The sequence below is a fragment of the Garra rufa genome, chromosome 1, assembly GCF_049309525.1.
Source record: "Garra rufa chromosome 1, GarRuf1.0, whole genome shotgun sequence".
Taxonomy (NCBI): Eukaryota; Metazoa; Chordata; class Actinopteri; order Cypriniformes; family Cyprinidae; genus Garra; species Garra rufa.
Genome location: NC_133361.1, coordinates 63,341,603 through 63,365,204, shown reverse-complemented (window position 1 = coordinate 63,365,204; position 23,602 = coordinate 63,341,603). Strand labels below are relative to the sequence as shown.

Sequence of the window (23,602 nt, the reverse complement as noted above, 5' to 3'; positions counted from 1 at the left end):
CTGGATTTGGAGTCACACTTAAAATTGAATTGGAAAAACACTCCAAGTTGGATCCAACTTTGAGGTAATGTCCTTAAAACTAGTCAAAATGAGGCTCAGTAGTGTGTGTGTGTGGCCTTCACGTGCCTGTATAACCTCCCTACAATGCCTGGGCATGCTCCTGATGAGGAGGCGGATGGTCTCCTGATGGATCTCCTCCCAGACCTGGACTAAAGCATATGCCAACTCCTGGACAGTCTGTGGTGCAAAGTGGCATTGGTGGATGGAGCGAGACATGATGTCCCAGATGTGCTCAATTAGATTCAGGTCTGCGGAGCGGGCGGGCCAGTCCATAGCATCAATGCCTTCGTCTTGCAGGAACTGCTGACACACTCCAGCCACACAAGGTGTAGCATTGTCTTGCATTAGGAGGAGCCCAGGGCCAACCGCAACAGCATATGGTCTCACAAGGGATCTGAGGATCTCATCTTCAGCACATGCTGCCGGCTGTGCGGCCCTCCAAAGAAATGCCGACCCACACCATTACTGACCCACTGCCAAACCGGTCATGCTGGATGATGTTGCAGGAAGCAGAATGTTCTCCACGGCGTCTCTAGACTCTGTCACATCTGTCACGTGCTCAGTGTGAACCTGGTTTCATCTCTGAAGAGCACAGGGCGCCAGTGGCAAATTTGCCAATCTTGGTGTTATCTGACAAATGCCAAACATCCTGTACGGTGTTGGGCTGTAAACACAGCCCCCACCTGTGGACGTCGGGCACTCATACCACCCTTATGGAGTCTGTTTCTGACCATTTAAGCAGACACATGCACATTTGTGGCCTGTTGGAGGTCATTTTGCAGGGCTCTTGCAGTGCTCCTCCTCTTCCTCCTTGTACAAAGGCGGAGGTAACGGACCTGCTACTGGGTTGTTGCCCTCCTACGGCCTCCTCCATGTCTCCTTATGCTTATGTACTGGCTTGTCTCCTGGTAGCCAAGCCCAGATATCAGACCAATATTGAATCAAAGCTAATGCATCAATCATATTAATCAATGTTGAATTTTAACATTGATTTTTCGTCAGTTTTGCACCCTGAAATAATGTTATTTCAATGATGAAAAAAAGATCCAAGATGGTAATAAAATCAACATTTCTTCAACTCAAATTAAATCACTTATTTAACATTTAATTAACATAGAAACATCAAATCAATCAAGTGTTTACTCCTTTCAATCAGAGAACATGCAGGACTGTAATTAATGTGGTTTTGAATCAATAAGTCACTCAAAGTAAAGAGCATTCTTCAGTTTACATGCAAATATGTTTATTTTTGCCCCACACAATTTGAACAAGAAAATAACATTGCATTCAGGTAAAACAAATTATTATTAAAAATAATCCAACAACAATCAAACTTTGATGACTTCAAAACATATAGGCCCTGATTACCGAACAGGTCTTAGTTTAAATCAGAACTAGACCTTAGTTAAATTATGATATTTAAACAGCTTTTTATAAAATGCAAGAAAAAAAAACAAACAAAAAAAAAACACATTAATGGTGTGCATCTCAGGCAGAGCAATGGCAATTACATTTTAAGATCTGTCAGAGCAAGTTATTTTCAGTTTAGAGAGCTCAAACATGAGTTTAGTTTGGGACTAGCCTTGTGAAATGGGGGACAGAGATTAAAATACAATGTACACACAGGATATGATAAAATAAATGACAAAGTGGCCTTAATACATGGAACAGTTATTTCTGAATTTATAAAGCAAATGCCAGGAGAAGAGCCTGTAAATCTGACAACATATAACAAATGCAACCTGCATCTCCAGAATGGAAGTAAATGGAAATTAAAACTCACCATCAAAGCTAGAAACACTAAAATACCACAGACCGAGACATAGTCTGATAAACTCAGGGCTTTCCACCATGAGGCAATGTCCCCAAGCCATACAGGGAGCCAATGTTGCACTGCCACAGAAAAGATGATATCTGATGCCTCCTTTTTCTCAGCTTTCACTTGGTGTAAAACATTTGATTAGTAGTAGTGTGTAAAATTATGTGCAAATTGTAATTAGAATTTAATATGACTGTTGAGTGCGCTTAAAATGAAAAAAAAAATAAAAAATCTATCTCCAAAGTTAAGATCTATTAAAAACATAAGGCTTTTCTCATTAACGTTAAGATATTTAAGACTTGAAATGGATTTCGATTTGATCAAACTGAATTTAGGACAAAATGACTCATGTGAACCCTGACTTACTATGAACATCTTGGAGCCTGGTGTCTGTAAATTTAGTTTTTTTTTTCAGGCTGATCTTTCAGTCTCCTACTGCCCAGTTCATCTAAGAAGCCAGCTCACTGGTTAGAGTACAACACAACATCCTAACACGTGCCTCAACTGATGCTCCTCCGACAGCAAAACATCCAACCTAAAAGGGTGTCAGGAACATATTTGTACAAAAAACATGGATAGGTTACAAATCATGGGAGTTTTTTTTTTTCACTTGGTAAATGTGTATTAAATGAAAAACTTTATTTTGTCAATAAATAAATCAAATAAAAATAAATTAATCTTAAAATGTAAATTACCATCACACATCTGGCATCTTCACATTAAAGAGTCCATTCTGGTAGCTGCCATCTCTTGAAACCCCAGACACTGGTTCAGCCAGTCTTTCAGTCCTGATGTGAGCAAAGCGGTGAAATGTCCTGATGGAAAAAAAAAAAAAAAGGAAAAAATGGAGGGTGAAAAATACTGTTATTAGGTTAAGCAAATTCGTTTTGTGACATACTGACTTAATGTGTAAAAAAAAAAAAAAAAAAAGTATTAACGTTATATCAAACTAATATAAAAATATATTAAATAAAATAATCAAATATATTAAACTAATTACATCAAAATTAGAAAATCAATAAATGCAAGGTTGCCACTAATTATTGGTCAAAGAAGGAGCTGAGAGAAATTAAAATTAGGTTGAGAGCACAAATAAGAAATTTGTAAAAATATGTATTACATAAAACTTTTCATATATATTTTTTTTCAGGATAGAATGTAAAAATCGCGATCAGTCTGCTTGTGCTGTCACATATAGTGTTGAAACACAAACATTTAAACAACACTCTCACTATTGTATATGGCTTGGTGGAAAAACAAACCAAAATGTAATATATTTAATGAAAATTCTTACCTGGACGCAGTGTGCGAATTATACCTTGACAATCGGGGGGGGTCAGCTTTTTCTAGTTGTTTTTGTACATATGTAACGTTAGGCTTCAGTGAACCAAATTCGTGTTTAATTATATTACATAAAACGCTGGGTAAGAAGTTCACATCCCTATTTGACTGATAGATTGATGATTATGAAAGATCGCGTTTACTCTCACTGTTTAACTTCCGAGCATAGACGTCTATTACAAATATAAGACATGAGTGAGGGGTGGTCTAATTTTATTTTACTTTTAGGCAATGTTTGAAAAGTATAGAGTATATAAATTCGTATTACAAGAAAAGGTGTCTTGAACACAGTGGCGGCTGGTGCTAAAAAATTTGAGGGGGGCACACACAAAATGAATCACACTGTTAATATAGGCTTTATTATCAGTAAAGTAATCATTAAACATTTGTAATCATCCCAAAAAATATTAGCCATTAATGTGATTCTGAGATAAAGGCCATAATACTAATGTTATCCACACGAGGGAGCCACAGGATAAATCTCAAAGACAGAGAAAATAAATTGATTTGTAATAAAAAAATTTGCATATAAATTAATTTTCATAAAGTTATATATAGGCCAATATAATAAGTAATTATAATGCTATTGACACTATATTTGTATGTCCAATTAAAGAAGGAACACTGTATTATATATATTTATTTTAATATTGTGCTTATAATAATACTAACGTAAACACTCACAATTTACTTGAAATAAGACATCTACATAAACCCTTGCTTGTACCCCGACGATTGAGTTAAACTGCATTGTTACAGTTAACGTTACTTTCTGTGTAGTTGCCCACAACGCTTCGGTGACAGGACTTTGAAATAACAAACAATGAAAACAATAAAAGGCATGACTTACATCGCATCTAGCAAGCAAACTCTATCCAAGCTCCATGATTCGTATGTTTATTTTATTTATTTTTTTCTTCATTTGAATGGCTTGTGAAAGAAAAAATCTAATTTACTTTCATCTCGGAAAAGATATAGGCTATATGTCGAACGTCACCTGACCAACCCCGGAAAACAGGTCTCATTGCTTCCGCTTGTCGGAGAACGTGTTAATAGCCGTAATAAATAATGGCGATATCGACGGACTTTTAAGGTAATCAGTTAAACAAGCCAGCTGTTTATTGTGGACGTTTCATTCGATATTTATATATAAATGTTAGTGAAAAGAATAAAAATTAAAAACTTTTATATATCAATCCACATATGTGATGGACATTGGTTATGATCATTTTTAGTGTCTACTTTGAAGGAATCTTGAGTAAATCATGTTCATATCTAAGAAGAGGCATATGCAAAATGCGTGAACCGGAAGCAACGAGACCTGTTTAGCAGAAAACGGAAGCCTGTTGCGCATAACCCCTATTGCACATATTTGACAGTCGGGGGGGAGCTCCAAGATGGACACAATCATCATGGCGGCGCAGGATGGTAGGTAGGGATGGCTTCCGGCACCGGGCCAGTTAGGTGTGCAGGCGGAGGCGGGAACTTCAAAACAGCGTTTGGTGATTTCTGGAAATTAATCCAGTGATTTCAATACTGTCACGGTTGCCGTGTCCTTTCCGCATTAGTCCACTAGGTGGTGTTCTGTGATTTTTGTCTTTTCCAGAGTGAGACTTGAATACAGGTGTGGAGTGTTACCTATGATTGGCGTTTGGGTTTAAAAGACTTTGATTCAGACAGTAGAAGCAGCGCTGGACTTTGGTGCCGTTCGTCTTCCCTCTTCAGTCCTGGATTGTTTCTTTTTGTTGTTTCTTTCTTTTATTTTTACTTAATTTTTGTATTTCGATTTATTTCTAATTAAATGTTTATTTTGTTAAATTCAGTTTGTGTGTGGCCTCCCCTCTCTTTGTAATGTTGCTTCACCCTGAGCCAGGTGGTTGTAACATTATGGGGGCTCGTCTATAAATTCAGTAAATTTGGTAAAATAATTTGGTTGAAGAGATAATGGAATGAGTTTGAGTAATTGTTATGGAATGTTTTGATTGATTTGGGGAGTGTTTGTAGGATGTCACACTCAAAGATTGGATTTCGATTTGGATAATTTTGGATAATTTTGGCTGGGACTGGAGAGGAAAGAATTCTCCTGCAGTCAAAGTATAAGGACTTTGGCAGCGGGTTAAACCTTTTTTGTACATGACCAGAGGTAAGTAAGGGTTTATGCTTTAAATGCTAAGAAGTATTGAGTAGACGGGTCAGACCGTCAAAACCATACGAACTCCCGTGTTAGGTTGTAGAGCGGTAACGCTATTTTTTATTTTAGTTTGTTATTTTGATTTTTTGTTTTTGGTGCGTCGGACGCGGGTAGGCGGATTAGCCGCTGAGCTGCATGTGGGCGTACTGAAGACTAGGGTTGAGTTATTTAGTTTATGTCTTTGTTAGATACGGGATGGTTCTTAATTTCTTCTTGCATTTATAGTGATATTCATTTGGTTAATGTTTTCCTCTGGTCTGTGCATTTAGGGATATTTGATAAAACGGCAACGTTATTTATTGCGGCTTTGAAAAATTGAATGAGTATAGTAGCTTACATTAACTACCAAAAATGGATAAATTACATGACTTTGTGGCTGCTCCTACAATAGAAGGATTGAATGAGCTTACAAAAGAGCAACTGTGTAAAGTAGTTGAGCACTTTGATTTGGAGGTAGCAGTAACTAAAAGTATAAAATTAAAAACTTTTCGTGATATTGTAAAAGAGAAATTAATCGAGGGGATGATTTTAACTTTAGATATACAATCTGAAGAAGCGTTGTCACCTGAGAGCACTTCAATGCCGCTTGTTAGGACGGGGATACAGACAGGTTTAACTTTTGAGCAACAATTAGAAATTTTGAATTTGCAGAGTAAGGAACGCGAGTTAGATAGACAGCTCGAATTAGAGAAAATGCGAGTTCAAGAAAGAGAACGACAATTTGAGAAGTTTAAGAGTGAACAAAGAATTCAGGAGGCTAAATTGGCTCAAGAGGCAGAACGTATGAAACTAGTTGCCGAGGGGAAAATAGGAAGCGTAAGCATTAACTCCTCGGGTGAGCAGCTGGTTGCAAACACTGCTTTAAATATTACAAGTATGGCCAAATTGTTGCCTAAATTTAATGAGAAAAATTTGGATGCGTTCTTTTCATTGTTCGAAAGTGTTGTTGAAGATCGGGGTTGGAATGATGCCGAATGTACTCTTTTATTACAAAGCATTCTGGAGGGTAAAGCTCAAGAAGTTTTTATTTCACTCTCACCAGTGGATCGAAAAGATTATAAAATCGTAAAAGACACCATTTTAAAAGCGTATGAACTGGTCCCTGAAGCTTACCGTCGCCGATTTAGGGGATGGAGAAAGGGAGAAAGACAAACTCATCTGGAAGTTGCGCGCGAGCTCACAAGTCACTTTAATCGCTGGTGCACTTCGTTAGGAGTAGATTCTTTTGACAGTCTTTGTAACTTGATGATTTTGGAGCAGTTCAAAAATATTGTTCCTGAACGAATCGCAACCTACATAAATGAACAAAAGGTGAAAACGGCGGCTGAAGCAGCAGTTTTAGCGGACGAATTCGTGTTAACTCATAAAAATTCCAGTGGGTATCAAAAAGAGCGCAATTATGAAAATCAAGAGCGACCGATGTCAAACGTTGTGTATAGATCCAGACAAATCGATCCAAATTCCTCTTGTAGGTACTGTCTGGAAAAGGGCCACTGGAAAAAAGAATGTCCAGTGTTGAAAAGCAAGTATAAGTCCACTAAGGCAGTTGGACTTGCGTCAGTTTATTCTTGTGCACCTAGTGAACGATCCTGCGTTAGGGAAATTCCTGACAAAAATCAAAACGCAGATGAGTACGTAGGGAATCAGACAAATTATGGTCCTTTTATTACGACGGGATTTGTTTCCTTGGTTAACTGTCCTGTTAAAAAATCTGTTAAGATTTTGCGCGACACTGGCTCTTCAGAATCCTTTCTTTTGGACTCCAAATTAAATTTCTCTTCTGAATCAAGTACAGGGAAGAGTGTTCTGATCCAAGGAATTGGGTTAGAAATATTTTCTGCTCCTTTACACAAAATTCAGTTGGATTCTGAACTTGTAAACGGAGACGTTGAGATTGCGCTACGACCTTCGTTACCCATGGAAGGCATAGATCTAATTTTGGGAAATAATTTGGCCGGAAATCGCGTGTGGCGTGCTGCGGTACCTCCAGTGGTGAAAACTACTCCAACCTTGTCTGCGGATCCAGATAAGAACGTCCAAGATTTTCCTGACGTTTTTGTCTCCTGTGCTGTAACTCGAGCAATGCGTGCCGAAAAAAATGTGACCCAGAGTGAAGGGGAATTTTCCTTTGACCCGTTAGCTAACTTGACTTTGCTTCCTTCGTCGATCTCCCGTGATGAGCTCATTGCGGCTCAGGGAAAAGATGCCGGGTTAACAACTTTATTTGCGTCCGTTCAATCCAATGATGACACTGAAAGCGCAGTTTCTGGTTATTTTATAAAAGACGGCGTTTTGATTCGTAAGTGGACGCCGGGTAGCGATCGTGCCTTGGGTGAACCAATATTTCAGATCGTTATTCCAGCCGGATTGCGTGATTTGGTGCTAAAAACGGCTCATGGTGATATAACTGGACACTGGGGGGTTAAGAAAACTTACCATAGCGTAATGCAATACTTTTTTTGGCCTCGGCTGAAGAGAGATGTGTCGAGTTTTATTAAGACTTGCCACACATGCCAAATAGTAGGCAAACCTAATGAGGTATTAGCTCCTGCGCCATTGTACCCCATCCCTGCTGTGAGTAATCCTTTTGAGTATTTAACTATCGATTGTGTGGGTCCGTTAAGTCCGTCTAAATCAGGTTCTATTTACATGTTAACGGTAATGTGTCAGACGACTCGCTACCCCGCTGTTTATCCCTTACGGAAAATAACCACTAAGGCAGTTGTGAAGGCTCTGTCACAATTCATTTCAGTATTTGGTATTCCAAAGATTATCCAAACTGACAGAGGAACTAATTTCACATCCCACATGTTTGCACAAATATTACAACAACTGCGTGTGAAGCATCACAAAAGTAGTGCATTTCATCCGGAGAGTCAGGGATCTCTCGAACGTTTCCATCAAACGTTAAAGCAGTTGTTGAGAGCATACTGCCATGAACTGAATAAAGATTGGGAAGAGGGACTCCCGTGGTTAATGTTAGCAGCGCGCGAAGTTGTTCAAGAGAGTTTGGGTTTTAGCCCTAATGATCTGGTGTTTGGTCACAAAGTAAGAGGTCCACTAACACTTTTGACGAATGAGATAACTGAAACTGAACCGCCAGTAAATCTCTTGGACTATGTAAATGGCTTCCGACGTAGATTATATTTGGCAGGTAAATTAGCCCGTGAAAACCTAGGTAAAGCACAGTTGAAAATGAAAACCTGGTTTGATCGTCGATCTGAGTGCCGCGAATTTAGTCCTGGAGATCAAGTTTTAATGTTACTACCTGTTACTGGGTCGTCTTTCTTGGCAAGATTTACTGGACCTTACACTGTTGTTAAACGTATATCGGACCAAAATTATATTGTTTCGACTCCGAATAGGAGAAAATCTACCCAACTTTGTCACGTAAATTTGTTAAAATCTTACTTTTGTCGCGTAGGTGAGAATGCTGTCCCTGGTGCTGGAATCAAGCCAGTGGCGTTGGTTTCGGAAGTGAGTAGTGCTTTTAGGACTACGGCTACAAATGTCAACGAAGGGGAGAGAAGTCCACCTGATTGTATCGTTCAACCTCGACTTTGTAATTCGGAGCAATTGACTAAATTGGACGATATGTTGAAACATTTGAGTGAAGAAAATTGTCAACAATTGATCGATTTGATAACTGAGTTCCCTGCACTCTTTTCAGATACTCCTTCGTGTACTGACTTAATTTATCATGACATCGATGTTGGTAATTCTTTGCCCATACGACAAAGGTTTTATCGTGTTTCCCCTGAGAAGCAAGCATTTTTAGGAATTGAAGTCAAATATCTGTTAAATACCGGCCTTGCAAAGCCTTCTTATTCAAGTTGGGCTTCACCGTGCATTCTGGTTGCGAAGCCAGATAAAACGTATAGGTTTTGCACAGATTACAGAAAATTAAATAGCGTCACTAAGCCCGATTCATTTCCGCTGATGCTCTATCTCGTTCTCCGGTTGATGAATAAAAAAAAAAAAAAAAAAAAAAGAACTGTCACTCTGTTATTTGCTCCTTCTTTTTTTTGTTTGGTGTTTTCAAGGCGCCTGAAAATAGTAGACAATGGAGTTGGAGTAGGTGCTGAGATGAGAGGGGGTAAGTGAGATTTGTATGGGAGCCCTCAAGTTGCATGTCGGTGTAAACCGGTTTGATTGTGTTTAGTGTTTTTGATTATTATCATTGGTGTTTACAGAGTTCCCTTTTAGGGCCTCTGTTTTAAGAGGGGAGGTGTCACGGTTGCCGTGTCCTTTCCGCATTAGTCCACTAGGTGGTGTTCTGTGATTTTTGTCTTTTCCAGAGTGAGACTTGAATACAGGTGTGGAGTGTTACCTATGATTGGCGTTTGGGTTTAAAAGACTTTGATTCAGACAGTAGAAGCAGCGCTGGACTTTGGTGCCGTTCGTCTTCCCTCTTCAGTCCTGGATTGTTTCTTTTTGTTGTTTCTTTCTTTTATTTTTACTTAATTTTTGTATTTCGATTTATTTCTAATTAAATGTTTATTTTGTTAAATTCAGTTTGTGTGTGGCCTCCCCTCTCTTTGTAATGTTGCTTCACCCTGAGCCAGGTGGTTGTAACAATACAAATTCCTGTGGACATAAGACGGACTGAAATACGAGGTAGTGGTGAGTCGAGTGGGGAGTGGTGTGGGGCGCATTGGCCGACGGCCTGTAGCGGTGTTGCCCTGCGGCCTCTTTGTTGGCTAACCCTATCAACATTAGCAAAATGGCGAGGAGGAGTGTGGATTGTATGGAATTTAGTGATCGGGAGGGGATTGAGAGTGATGAGAGGAGAGAGAGTGAGTGGGAAGAAGTAGGGAGAGGAAATCGATCAAAACAAGGGGTAGGTTGTAAAAGAAAGAAAAAAAGTAGAGCTAGTTCAAATGAAACAGAAAGTGAAGGAAGGGAGGATGAAGGGGAGGGTCTGCAAGAAAGATTGTTTAATGTTGTGATACGATTTGAAGGAGAGGGGGGAGTAAAGAGAATGGATCTACTTAAGTTAACATACATAATAAGAGGACAAATTGGAGAAGTGAAATATGCAAGAATATTGGGAGATGGAAACTTACTCATAGGCTGTAATAATGAGGTACAGGTGGGAAAAGCAATGAAGATGAGCTGCATAGGAAAAATTAAGGTAGACAAAGTAATAAGAGTGGGGGGAAGGAAAGTAAATGGTAGTAAGGGAGTGATATATGGAATTCCAGTCACGATAAATATGAAAGCTCTAGTTTAGAATATGAGGGCACAAAACAGTTCAGTTAAGAGTGCTGTAAGAATGACAAGGGGATTTGAGAAAACAGAAACAGAATCTGTTTTGATTGAGTTTGATTCAAAGGATGTTCCAAAAGAGGTCTACAGTATTATGGATTCATGAGATATAGGGTAAGGGAATATATTCCTAAACCAATGAGGTGCTATAAATGTCAAGAATTTGGACATATGCCTAAACTATGCAAGGGAAAAAGGAGGTGTGCCAGGTGTGGCGGGGATCATGATTATGGAGAGTGTGGGGAAGGAGTAAAGCCAAGATGTTGCAGCTGTGGGGGGAGTCACAGTGTTGCTTTTTAGGGATGTGAAGTAATGAAAAAAGAGGTGAAGGTACAGCAGATAAGAGTAAAGGAAAACATCTCCTATGCTGAGGCTGCCAGAAGATCTGAAGGGGAAAAGGAGAACCCGGAAAGGGAATATAGGAATAGAGGGACAAGAGAAGTTCAGCAGGTATATAAAGAAAAATGGGAGGAAAAGAAGAAAATGGTGACGTTTATAGCAGGAGTGATTAATGCTACAGCTGAAATCAGATCTAAAACAGAAAGAATTCAGATAATTGTTAAAGCAGCAATACATAATTTAGGTATGGCAGGTTTGAAATGGGAAGAAGTACGGGATGAACTAAGTGTACAGTCGAGTCAAGAGATAACATGTGTGGGCTAATATTTTTAATAATGTTGCTCCCTCAAGGATGCAAGGAGCCTGATCGCAAATGGACAAGAGTTTAAACAGTTTATTGCAAGTAGGGAAAACAAACCAGATGTTATTTGTGTCCAGGAGTCCTGGCTAAAGCCCAATCTGGATTTTGTTATAATTGGGTATGTAGCAGTTCGACAAGATAGGGTAAATGGGAGTGGAGGGGGATGTGTTACTTTTGTGAAACAAGGAATTCCGTATAGAGAGATAAATATAGGGATGATAGAGAGTGAATATGAATATGTAGTAGTTGAAGTATGGGGGGTAGGGAAGAAATTCATAGTCATTAATTTTTATAATCCATGTAGAAGGCTGCAACTAAGTCAGCTTGAGCAGATGGGGGGGGGGGGGGCAGGATAGCAGTAATATTGTATGGTGTGGAGACTTCAATGCGCATAATACATTGTGGGGAAGTGGGGAAATAGACACTAATGGGCAAGTAATAGAAGAGCTGTTAGAGGAGAAAAACTTGGTTTGTCTAAATGATGGAACTAAAACAAGGATAGAGGTTAATACTGGTAGGGAGTCTGTACTTGATCTCCCGCTGGTGACCAGTACTATGGCAGCAAAATGTTCTTGGAGTTTATATAAAGAAGGTACAGTAGGAAGTGATCATTATCCAGTTCTGTGTAAAATGTATATAAGCGTATCACAAAATACTGAAGGAAAAGGAGGTAGATGGGTGTTTGAAAAGGCTGACTGGGGAAAATTTCAGAAAGAAAGTGATCAGTATCTGAATCGTATTGAATATAATTGTGATATTGAAACCTTTGGAGATAAAGTGAGACAGGGTATAATTGCAGCAGCGTTAGAATCTATTCCAAAAAGTCAAGGTAGTATGAAAAAGAAAGAAGTACCATGGTGGAATGATGAATGTAAAAAAGCAATCCAGAATCGAAATAAAACCTTTAAGGTAATGAAGAAAACGCATAATTTTCTGCATATGATTCAGTATAAATATGCACAAGCAGCAGTAAGGAGAGTAATAAGACAAGCGAAAAGAACATTTTGGAGGAATTATTGCAGTTCAATTGGGAATACAACTCAGATAGGAGAAGTGTGGACCATGATTAAAAAAATGGGAGGAGAGACTGGAACTACCCAGTTTTAACAAATGAAAATGAGGTTGCAGTAACAAATAAAGGAAAGGAGGAAATGTTGGTAAATACATTTGTTAAGGTACATAGTTCAAATAGTTTATCTGAGGAAGGAAAGAGGGGTAGAGATAAAACTAGACTTGAAAATTTAGAAGCACTGAAAGGGATAGGACGTGATGAAAGTGATCAAAATGTACCTTTTAATATGGGAGAATTAACTAGGGTGTTGGCAAAAACTGGGATGACTGCTCCAGGGTTAGATGGGGTATGCTATAGCATGTTGAAGCAGTTAAGTGAAGAGGGGAAGAAGAAACTATTGATGCTGTTCAATAAAGTATGAGAAGAAGGAAAAATGCCAAAGAGCTGGAAAGAGGCAGTTATTGTACCAATAAGAAAGCCTGGGAAGAACTCTAGTAAGCCAATAAATTATAGACCTATAGCTCTGACTTCTCATATATGCAAACTAATGGAAAGAATGGTAAATGGGAGATTAATGTATATCTTGGAGAAGCAAGGTATTTTGAATGAGTACCAAAGTGGATTTAGGAGAGGAAGGGGTACTATGGATGCAGTGTTATTGTTATGGTGTAGACGTGCTGGACAGACGAGACGAGAAACAATATACAATAAACACTATCTTTTAATATATCCTTAGAATAACAGGCAGGAACATCCACACACGATCACAATCAATGATTAAAGACCGACCTAGACACTTCAACCAAACAGACTTATAAATGGTGACTAATTACAGAGACACAGGTGAAACAGATTACGATGACGAGGACTAAACCAAATGATAACAAAATGACAGGGGGAGACAATGGGAGAAACCAATAGAACAGACATGAACTGTGACATTACGCCCCCCTCCGAAAAGGCGCGTCCTCGCGCCGTAGAAAGAACAAACAAAAATGAACAAGAGGGGCAAGAAAACAAAACAACAGAGTCACTGGAGGAGGCTTTGGCGGAGGACGCGATACCAGGAGGGGGACCAAAACAAAAGTCCAGGTGGCAGAACAGACAGTCCAAGGGGGCGACGACGGAGGGAGGAGCCAGGGAGGAGACAGGAGGGATCCAGGGCAGGAGGAACAGACCCAGACCACAGCCATAATGACGGCCCACTGTGGAGCCGACGGAGGGAGGAACCATGGTGGACGAAGGCGTGCCAACTCCATGGGGCCAACCGACAGAGGCGGAGCAGATGGAGAAGGAGCCCGAGGCGAAGACGGAGAGCCGATGAACCGGGGTGACGCCGAGGATCCGGAGGGCCAAGGTGGAACAGGCTCTGGCGCCCGAGGCGGAGGCGGAGTCCCGGAGATCCGCGGCGGAGCCGGAGCGACAGAGGATGGAGGCTGTGCCCGCAGGAAGGAGGAGTCCCAAGGAGCCGGTGGGACGGCGCGACGAAGCACAGCCGGAGGAGCAGAGTCCTGAGGAGCCGATGGGGTGACGACTGACCAGGGCGGAGCCGGAAAGACGATGGAGCTGGTGGATCGACGGGCGACGGTGAAGAGGAGGGCGTCGAGAGCCGTGGTGGAACCGCGGGGTCGAAGGGCCGAGGCGGAGTCCTGGACTCGGAGGCTGGAGGCGGAGCTGAGGGATCCTCCAGCCGAGACGCCGATGGAAGCTGGCAGTCCCGCGGCGAGCCCACTGCACAGGTGGTGGGCTGAGGGTGAGCTGGGGGACTGACTGCTGACCTGGGAGACTTTGGGTGGCTGGGCGGAACCAGCGGGGACTCAGGACGGCTGGGCGGAACCAGCGGGGACTCAGGACGGCTGGGCGGAACCAGCGGGGACCAGGCAGATTCAGACAGACGAGGGCGGGTGGGTGGGAAGTCTATGCAGGTCAGTGGCTCAGAGAAAAAGTCTATTAAGTCACATGAGTTATCTTGGGCAAGATCCGAGAAGAAGTCTATTAAATCCCCAGAATTAGATCCAAGCTCACCCTCAGCGGTGGTGCAGTGGGCAGGGCTCTCTATCGCCCTCTCTTGCTCCACGTGACAATCCACCGTCACGGATGTTGATGCCGGCTCTCGCACCTGGTCAGATGGGTCAGGCTCTGTCGCTCTCGGCTCTGGCACTCCATCTGCGGTGGGCTCGGGCTGTAACTCCGCTTGTCGGGGTGATGGTTGGCTGGGTTCTGGGTCTGGAGTGGGGCTGACGTCCTCCTTGACGATGTCAACAGTCCAGGATGATTGGCAGGACGCCAGCACCCACTCGATGAAATCCGGCAGGCTCTCTTGAGGACCCTCCCCGGATAGCAGCGCCTTGGTGGCAGAGTTCAGTCCTAGGTGGTAGTAGACGCATAGGCTGCTATCCGGGAAGTGTGATTGGTTAGCCAGGAAGAGAAACTCACGTGTGTGGTCCTCAAGAGAGCGTTCCCCCTGCCTCAGGAGGATCAGGAGAACAGTAGGGTCCATGATACACCGAAAAAATAAACACTGAGTAAAAAACGGGAAAAAATAAACGCAGGGAAAACGTGCCGGGTAAACTGTTAGGTCGGTCTTTCTGTTATGGTGTAGACGTGCTGGACGGACGAGACGAGAAACAATATACAATAAACACTATCTTTTAATATATCCTTAGAATAACAGGCAGGAACAGGCAGGAAAATCCACACACGATCACAATCAATGATTAAAGACCGACCTAGACACTTCAACCAAACAGACTTATAAATGGTGACTAATTACAGAGACACAGGTGAAACAGATTACGATGACGAGGACTAAACCAAATGATAACAAAATGACAGGGGGAGACAATGGGAGAAACCAATAGAACAGACATGAACTGTGACAGTTATGTTTAGAAGATGAAATAAGAAAAGCACAAGCAAATAAAGAAATAGTGGTAGCAGTATTCTTTGACATTGAAAAGGCATACAATATGCTATGGAGAGAGGGGCTATTGATTAAGATGTACAGAATGGGAATTAGAGGGAGAATTTTTAACTGGGTTAAAGATTTTCTGAAAGGAAGAACAATTCAGGTTAAGGTAGGCACAGTTTTGTCAAGCAAGCATGTTGCAGAGAATGGGACACCCCAGGGGAGTGTAGTTAGTCCCACACTTTTCTCAATTATGATAAATGACATATATGTAAATGTCTCAGCAGGCATGGGAAGGTCATTGTTTGCGGATGATGGGGCATTATGGAAAAGAGGGAGAAATGTAGAATATATAGTTAAGAAGGTGCAGGATAGTATAAAGAAAGTTGAGAAGTGGGGATTAAACTGGGGTTTTAAATTTTCAGTCGAAAAAACCAAGGTAATGTTTTTTACAAGGACGAAAATTAGTGAAGGTATGATTTTAAAATTATATGGAAATAATCTAGAGAAAGTTAATACATTTTGTTTCTTAGGAGTACATTTTGATCCAAGGTTAACATGGGTAGGACATATAAGGAAAGTGGAGGATAAATGTAAAAAAGTATTGAATATAATGAGATGTTTAACAGGATTAGAATGGGGGGCTGATTATCAATCACTAAAATACATATATGTAAGTTTGATGAGATCAAGAATAGATTATGGGAGTGTGGCGTATGGATCAGCAGCCAAAATGGTACTTGCGAGACTCGATGTAATACAGGCTAAAGCATTAAGACTATGCTTAGGAGCAGTAAAAAAATCACCAGTATGTGCTCTACAAGTGGAAGCAGGAGAAATGCCGTTGAACATTCGACGTAAACAATTACTTGTAAATTATTGGATCAATTTAAAGGGACACAGAGATGGACATCCTACCAAGAGAGTACTGCAAGCTAGCTGGGAAAAGGAAAGGGGACAAAAGTTTAGTTTTGGATGGATAGGAGATGAGGCAGCTAGAGATTTTGGGATGAGCAGGAAAGAGTTCTGCCCAACTGTTATATGGCCTGATTGTCCAGTATGGGAAATTGATACTATGGAAGTTGATTTTAAGTTGCATCAAACCAAAATATTAAACAGTAATGTGGACCTTGTAGCCGAATATTATAGATATGTGGAAAATAAATACAGGGAGTATATTCAGATCTATACAGATGGATCAAAAGATCCTGAAACAGGAAGGACTGGATCCGCAATTTTTACAATTAGCCAAGAAAGGGGGGAATGCAAAAGAACCACAAACGATTTAAATGTATATACAGTTGAGCTATATGCTGTACTTATGGCATTGGAATGGATTAATAAGTATATAGGTAACAATATAAGTAAGGTCCTTATTGGTAGTGACTCAATGTCGGCGCTGTACAATCTCAGAACAGGTATATCCAAAAGTCGCCAGGACCTGTTGTATACAACATTGATAACATATAAGAGAATAAAAGAAAAGGGAATTGTGATTCAAATGATTTGGGTCCCAGCGCACATAGATATCTTGGGAAATGAGAAAGTAGATAATTTAGCCAAACAAGCAATTAAAAAGGAAAATGTTGAAGTAAATATAAAATTGTCGAAAGCCGAAGGGAAAAGTATAGTGTGGAAGGGAGCTTTGGGAGAGTGGCAAGGACAATGGGACAGAGAAGTTAAAGGGAGACACCTGTATACCAGTGGCGATTTCTTTAAGACTGCAAGGGAAGCTCAGCTTCCCCTATAATGTCACAAAATTAATGGTCAAATTATGTACTATTGTATTAACATTTTATTGACTAAAAATGCGTTAGAAAACGTTCATCTCAAAGACAAGTTCGTTCAGAATCAGTTAGATATAGCAGGTCCAGGTCGGCTGACTTGATTTTCTTCTCATACATTCCCGTAGCGTCACAGTGCATTTCCCCAAGAAAGCCCAGCGTCAATTTACTTAAATGAGGCTGCTTTGAACGTTTTTTATTTCAGTGCTTTGAAACTAGACGGTCATTGGATAAACGCTGCGATTATGTCCCGCCCACGGACGCTCAGCGTCTGTGGAGGTGAATGAGGAGTGGGCTGGCCTGGACTCCGAGCTTCTGCGTGATGATTGGAGGGTCTGTCGAAAGATTGCATCTCCTTTTGACTGACAGCGATTTTGTACTATAAGGAATTGCTGAAGCTATTCGCGCTCAGTCCCATCGCGGATTTCTGAAATTCAGTCGAAATAAAAACTGCTTCAACCTATTTCTTTATATTTGCTTGGCGAAATTGCTTGATTTTCATCATACATTTCATACAGTTATACACCACATTCCTTGTTTCACTTTAACAGAGTTTAATATTTTTTTTTAGCTCGTTCATTCATTCATTCATATAGTAGGCTTAGGCTAGGCTAGCGTCGTGGGTGAAACTGCACGCAATGGCAGACAGTGCTAATATTGTCGACCTGATTTTGGCGAAGCCATTTGAAAGTGTTCCTTACGAGGAAAAACTTTAAATTAAACAGCAGGGCAGATCAACACGTAAGATTGATTTAGTGCAAAAGATAGGGGAAAATAACAGGTCTTTTCAGCTCTCCTGGTATGACAAAGTTAGCTGGCTGACTGGAAGTGCTGTGACAAATAAAATGTACTGCTGGCCATGCCTCTTGATGAAACCATCTCACGGATGTGTTGTTTGGTCAAAGGTGGGGTTTGGAGATCTGTCTAACTTTGACAGGGCATATAAAAGACATGAAAAGAGCAATGAACATGTGAGTGCATGTGCAAGATTAAGTTGCATGGGAAGGATCAGGGTTGAGCATGCAATAAATGAAGGTGCTCGCATTCAAGTGGCTAAACATAATGAAACAGTCAAACAAAACAGGGCCTTCCTAAACCGCCTTATTGATGTGACATCCTTGCTAAGCCGGCAGGAGCTGTCATTTAGGGGACATGATGAGAGTAGTGAATCATCCAACAAGGGGAATTACAGGGAGTTCATAGAAACATTAGCTAAATATGACTGTCCTGTCCACACAATTTGAGTCCTCAACTTTGTTTTCTGGTATGTCCCATACTATTCAAAATGACTTGATCTCTGCTCTTGCAGCCACCATTTCTGATCAGATCAGAGATGAAATTCAGGATGCTCCCTTTTTTGGATGGCAGGTGGATGAAACAACTGATTTATTCTGCCGTGCCCAACTCTCTGTCATTGTTCGCTATGTGGATAGTGCGGGTAAAATTCAGGAGCGCTTTATTGGATTTTTTGATGTTTCTGGGGGGCGAGATGCCAAGTCCGTTTTTGAAATATTAAATGCAGGGCTACAATTTTAAGGATAAGCTTGTGGCACAGACCTATGATGGGGCTGCTGTCATGGCTTCAGATCTCAATGGTCTGCAGGCCAAAGTGAAAGCAATAGCCCCCAGTGCAATGTTTGTACATTGCTATGCACACAGACTGAATCTGGTGCTGTCACAGGGGGTTAAATGCTAGCCTGAGTGCAGAATCTTTTTTGCATCACTCTCTGGATTTGCCACATTTTTTTCAAAATCCACAAAGAGGACATCTTTTCTGGAGTCTGCAGGCTGTTCAAGGTTGCCCAGAAACGCTCCTACTCGATGGAATTTCACATCACGGATAGTGAGCACTGTGGCAAACAATTATGATGGCCTCCTGCAGACATTTGAGAACATCATTGCAGATACAACAATGGATGATGATACACTGGATTGTGCCAAAGGCTTTGTGAGGAAACTGGAGGATTTTGAGTTTGTGTTCATGTTGTACACATATGAACAAATCTTCTCTGAGACTGATGTGGTCTTTGATATTGTCCAGCAGAGGGCGATGGATGTTCTTTACTGCAAGAAAAGAATTGAATCTCTTCTTGCATTTGTCAAAGAGAAGAGGTCAGAGGGGGCTTTCCAAGCCGTTTATGCCAAAACAGCAGATCTCACATCAGACCCACAAGATGAGCCCATGAGAAAGCGCCGTCTGACCCAATTACAGGATCCCCAAGAGCGATACAGAAATCTGTACATGGCCATCCTTGATAACATCTTGGAGCAGATTCCTTGACGTTTTTCAAATTTGGAAAGCATGCTCTTCTTAGAATTAGCCAATCCAGAGAAATTTGATGACATGAGACAAGTATTTCCAGAAGAGGCCTTCCAAAGTGTCCTGAAAAGTTATGGCCATCACTTTGATTCAGGGAGATTAAGGTCAAAACTTCAAGTCCTGCATTCAGATCAGGACTTGCAGGGTAACAGGGGAAAGCTGTGTGATTACTTGGTGTTCCTTAAAGACATGGAGTTGGACTGTGCAATGCCTCAGCTTTACAAACTGTTCTCATTAGTGGCAACAATTGGAGCTACATCTGCAGGTGTAGAAAGGAGCTTCTCCTGTTTAAAGCGGCTCAAGTCCTACACCCGAAACACAATGAGCCAAGGCCGTTTAAGCAGCCTAGCTCTGCTGGCCATTGAGAGGACACTTGTCAAGTCACTGGAAAAGACGCCTAGTTGGTACGACAGGGTCACAGACCATTTTCTTGAAAAGGAACGTAGGGCAGAATTTACTTTTAAATAAATAGACAATTTTATGATGTAGGCTGAAAATGAGCTTCCCCTATTTGAAAGACCAGTAGCCGCCACTGCTGTATACTATACAAAATAAAGTTGGCTCTGTGAGGAGATGGGGAGGGTCTAGAAGAGAAGAAATAGTAATGACTAGATTAAGAATTGGGCATAGTAATTTGAATAGCACGTTATACATTATAGGGAAGCATCCTTCTGGTTACTGTGAGAGGTGTGGGGTGGAAGAAACTATTGAGCATGTCATTTTAAATTGCAGAGGATATGATGAACAGAGAAGGAAACTTATGGAGGAGCTAAAGAAAGACGGGGTGGCAGGAACGGGAATTAAAGATATACTACATAAAAATGTGATCGGGCAAACCAAGAATAGTCTGTGTAATTTCTTATGGGAAACTGGGCTTATGAATAGAATATGATGGGAGGAGAGCAGGAGTAAAGCCGCCTATAAACCCCAAAGAAGAAGAAGAAGAAGCTCCAAGATGGCGCCGAGGACAGATGTGGTTCTGTAAGCTGAGAAACAAATCGGGTATTTCTCACAAATGAACATAAAAATTCTATAAAGTTGCTAATTACTATCGTTAGGTTGCTTATAGTTGCTGATTTTGAGTAAATATTGACGTTGGAGTAGCGCAACAAAGTAATATTGAACTACCATCAGTTTCATTGCACAATTCAGAAAAATGGCTGAGGATCTTGGCGCAGAGATGGAGGTTGACACTTTAAAAGAGAAGAGAAGTTTTAACGATACACACTCGTATGCATGTAAAGTAAAAAACGGAGGCAGTTGTGATTCTTGTCCAAACACACCAAGCAAAAATCATCCTCCAAAAAAGAAAAAAAGTGTTGTTGACTCCTCTGCCAAACAAAGTGAACTTTCACTGAGTGAAGCGCAGGAGAATATCATCCGAATTCTCTCTGAGAAAATCAACAAGCGATCCGACCAGCTTGAAAAAATGGTTAAAGAAAATTCTTCCAACATTGAAGCTTTGGGCAAATCTCTTACCTCAGTGCATGATGATGTAATGGTTCTGCAGAAAGAAAACGAAATGCTGAAAAATGCAAATGCTCTCATGGAAAAAAAGGTCAAGGAAATGAACACTAAAATTCATGATCAGGAACGTTACAGCCGCAGATGGTGCCTGCGTTTGTATGGGCTTTCCGAGCAAACTAATGAAAACGTGAAAATGAGAGCCACGGAAGTATGCAAAGCAGTGGTTTCGGACACAGACAAACGGATGGTAGCAGATAGTCTGGATGTGGTACACCGTCTGGGCCGACTGAATACTTCGGACGATGGCAGAAGAGTGAAACCAAGACCGGTGATCATGAGGTTCATTTCCCGTACCGCCAGAGATTTAATCTGGAAAAACTCAAAAAACAACGAATATCTGGCCACCAAGGGGATGCGGTTCAAGGAGGACTTGACTGCTTTCGACAGAGAAGCACGGAATCGTCTTTGGCCGAATGTGGAGAGAGCAAGGAAAGAAGGAAAAAACGCATATTTCAGCGGAGCAAGGTTTTTCGTCGATGGTAGAGAGATTCGTCCTGAAGATTGCAACGGAACTACATAGACTTGACCGTCTTGTTGCAGTTTGAAATTGGCGGTATTGGGCAAGATAGGTTGCTCTTTGTTTTGTAAAGGAAGAAAAAAAAAAAAAAACGAAGAAAAGAAGAAATTATGCTTTTGAGTTAATCTGATTGTTAACTGGATGCACTTTAAGCTTTTTTTTTTCTCCTAATGTTTGCAACTGTGAAAATTCTTGGGTATCGTTTGTGAGAATCCCATTATGTGGATGTTTGAAGTTTAGACTTCTATTTACTCTTGTGGTTCTTTAAGTAACCGTTTGAACATTTATATGTCTCTTTCTTTATTTTCTATCAATGCCAGAGGTGTTCGGGATATCTTAAAGAGAAAAGCGTTATTTTTGTATTGCAAAGAGAAAAATGTAGATTTTTGTTTAATTCAGGAAACGCACGCATGTTGTTCAGATGCTGTGTTTTGGAAAAATCAATTGGGAAAAGAGATTTGGTTTAGCCTGGGTGTCCCCATACTGCCTTGCGCAGCGTGATTTTATTCACGCTTCTAGTCTAGTCTGGAAACCATGGACCTAATTTTCACCTAAGATAGGGAACCAATCACAGAACGGGGAGGGAGCAGCAAGACGATGACGCCTTCTATGCGACTCACCTTAGCAGTTGGTTATTAACTATGGATCCAGCATGGCAGCAGACGCGAAGTTATCTTTCGATGCAGCCTTACACCGGACGCGAGTGGTGCGATGCGACACGACAAATGACGTTAGAACCTGTTATGCTGTCTACACTGGATGCAGCGCGGAGCGGCAAATCCCCGACAGTGATCTGCTGCCGCATTCTATTTATGACGTGCTCACACAAAGTTTAAATGATTTGCAACGGTCGCCTTGTCGCGTCCAGTGTAGACTGACTGCGGGATCAAATGAAAGAGTTCAAGTAAGGTATGTTTCAATTTAATTTCATATTTAGAGCTTCTGTTAAGAACATTGCATATTTTAATTTGAATATCAGATTGTAATGTAGTTAATCGTTAGCATAAGCGGCTAACGCTAATATGCTGGGCCTTAGAACGATTTTGAGCTATTATACTTTAGCTGTTGCGGCACGGCAACTGTCGCGTCCGGTGTAGACACGGTGTATAGTGTTCCCTTCCGGGAACTCTACACTGCGTCCTGAGACACTTTGGGGAACGCCATTGGCGGGCCGCACTCTGAGTCATGTCCAACGTCCAATGAGAAACGGGAGTGACGTCACAGGCGCGGTGACGTCATCGACCAGGAAGTATATAAGCACGTGCGTTTGAAGCTGGCGTCAGCTTTTGTCATTCAGCGAGAGCGCTCTGTGTCTTTGTCTGTCTGGTTATTACTGCTGTTTTTTCGTGCCAAATTGCACCACTTTTATTTGAGCAGTATGCCAAAAGGGGGAAAACGATCTTTTAAAGCAAAAAGAGCGGTTGAGCAGCCACATAGAAAGTGTGTCCCTCCCTGCCAACGTTTCATTGTTGGTGGGGACACACACGATCTATGTGTAGTCTGCTTGGGAGCGGAGCATGCTAGGTCAGCCCTTGAGGGGGTTGGCTGCCCGCAGTGCGAGCGAATGCCGCTGCGGTTGCTCCGTTCCCGGAAAGCCCTCTTTGAGGAGGGGGCTTTCACTAGCGTTCCCCGTGGGTCTGGCCCCGCTTCCGCTGAGGCGGAGCGGCAGCTGCACTCATGGGGTTCGCAGGTAGATCTGCTGGGGGGAGTTGAGACGGGTGATCCCCTATCTCTCTCCTCACCCAGCGGATCGTATGACCTCCTCTTGGATGAGGAAGCCCGCACTGCGGTTCCTTCCCTCCAAGAGGAGGAGTCAGCGCTCCTTCTGTCTTCCTCCGAGGAGGTTGATGTTGAGAGCGTTGACACCCCACAACCGCCCCCCCATTCACCCCAATACGAGGAGCTAGTGGAGGTGCTGACTAGCGCGGTGGCCAAGCTTAACATCAGTTGGCCACCAGCACAAGATCATGAACCGCAGGGAAGCAGGCTCGACGAGCGCTTCCTGCGGGCAAAGCCAGCACCTCCCAAACGGAGCCTTCCTTTTTTCCCCGATCTCCACAAAGAGATCAGGAGATCGTGGGAAAAACCGTATTCCTCGCGTCTCTTCTCCCCCGCCTCTGATTACTACGGTAATGTGGGGGGGATGGAGGAGTAC

The 23,602-nt window shown here is 41.8% G+C and overlaps 1 protein-coding gene across 2 annotated transcripts in view; it reads left to right on the top strand.

Moving 5' to 3' along the window:
- Nucleotides 1-23,602, top strand: part of LOC141337844 (protein NLRC3-like) — a 204,283-nt gene that overhangs the window by 34,327 nt on the left and 146,354 nt on the right. The gene's annotated exons all lie outside the window — the stretch shown is intronic.